Consider the following 1,913-nt stretch of genomic DNA (forward strand, 5'->3'; position numbering starts at 1 on the left):
ATAGGGCCCGTACGTCACAGGGTTGCTTGAGGAATAAGTGGGAGAGAGTTATTGAACCTTGATTAAAACCTCACCTCTGCTCAGCCCTGTATGGGTGGTTATTCTGGTTTTACAGATGGGTAAACTGAAGGGGGTGGGGGAGGGTAGAGATTTGTGAATGGCAGGGCAAGATCCCCTGGGTGTTCTCCTGGATGACGGGGCTGGTTCCCTAGAGCTGCAGCCACACAGCTTCCTGGAACTACCTCTTCCAGGGAGCCCTTTACCTGTTTCTCTGCAGACAAATCAGCCTGGGCCCTGCTCCTGGGAACTTCCCTCCAATCATGCAGGGGTTGGGAAGAGGCCAGTGAGCTGTGCCCAGGGGTTGGGAGACAGGAGATACTCCCTGCTGTTTGTCTAAACCTAAAGTTTCTTCTTCCCTTAATCTCCACCTCTCACTAGATAGATCTGCCAATCTGCTTCCTTCCCAAAAGGTAGGTAGTTATTCCCATTTTACAGAAGAAGAAGAAGAAAAAAAGGCTCCAGAAAGTTCCATGCCTCCAATCATTCAATGAGTTCCATGCCTGGAATCATCCAATATTGGATCATTCGATTTCAAATGTGCACGATGCCCAGAAAGATCTATTAGAGAGGGAGGTAAAAAGTACCATTGATAATGACTTAAGAAATGATAATATCCAACATTTACTAAATACTAGGCACTCTCATGTGACAGATGTGGACTCTACAGTGCAGAAAGGTGAAGTGATTTATCCAGTCTCACAGGAAATACATGGTTCAACCTTACTTGAAGCCGCTTCAGCTCTAGGAGATCCGAGGCAGAGCTGTCTCCTGGGTCAGTGCCTGCTTCCAGCACACTCAGCGCTACTCGGTATTTTGTGAGGCTTATCACCTATTTCTCACTAGCAACACCGTGGACTGGGCATTAGTATGTCCATTTTCTGAAAGGCGAAACCAAGACCTAGCAAGGTGACAGTGGAAAACGGTGAGTAATAGGGCCTGGATTTGAATATAGAACTACAGAAGGCCGACCCACAGCTCCTCCCCTCACACCTGCTGCCTCCAGAACTAGATGTCCCCAAGAACTCGCCATCCCCTCTCCAGGCTGTGGGACCTGCAAGGAGATGCAGCTTCTTTTACCACTACTTCCCCCGCCCCCATCCTTGTGGTGGTCTTCTTCTAGGGGCATGATGTTGAATGAGGTTTTACCACAGCTGAAGTCAGGCCAACCTCTCCCCTCTCTGCGCCTGGACGACTTCATCTGTGGAATGGAGAGAAAGCTCGGGCTTTAGGGGGCCTTCAGTAATCTGCATCGTGCTTTTGGCAAAGGCTCCTTCTCTCCAGTCCCGGCTCAAACCCGGGTTCAGTCCCGACTCCGGACCTTAGGGGGCGGGAACAGGAGAACAGGAAAGAACCAGCTTGGACTTGCAGAGCTTCGAAAGCAAAACGTTTGTACCCCCAAAACCTCCAGCTCTGACCCTGAATACCTGTCTACCCGAGTTCCTGGGCTGTGTAACTCGGAAAGTGATCTCTCTAGACACCAGGGGACCGAACCGTCCCCATTCCCACTCCGCAAACACCAGTAAGAAAAATGAGCTCAGAGAGGAGCAGCCTTTTGCCCGAAGTCACACAGCGAATGTCTTGGGGGGTGGGTGAGCGTGTTGTGGAATTCCTGGCGGATGTTGGCGCCCGCGGGTCTGCCCGCTTCTGATACCCGGGCTCAGTAGAATAGGCCGCTAACGAGCGCCCATTAGGAGGAATTGTCACTCCACTGGGAGCGAGGTTGTCCCATTAGGGCGAATTGTCATTCCTCCTGGAGCGAGGTTGTCCCGGCTCCGCGCAGGCTGAGTGCTGGGGCCGAGAGCAATTAACGCGGCTCCGGCGCGGGCAGCCGCCTCTGCCCCGGGCAGCGGGGG

This window comes from Colobus angolensis, unplaced genomic scaffold (assembly GCF_000951035.1).
Source record: "Colobus angolensis palliatus isolate OR3802 unplaced genomic scaffold, Cang.pa_1.0 Scaffold27, whole genome shotgun sequence".
Lineage (NCBI taxonomy): Eukaryota > Metazoa > Chordata > Mammalia > Primates > Cercopithecidae > Colobus > Colobus angolensis.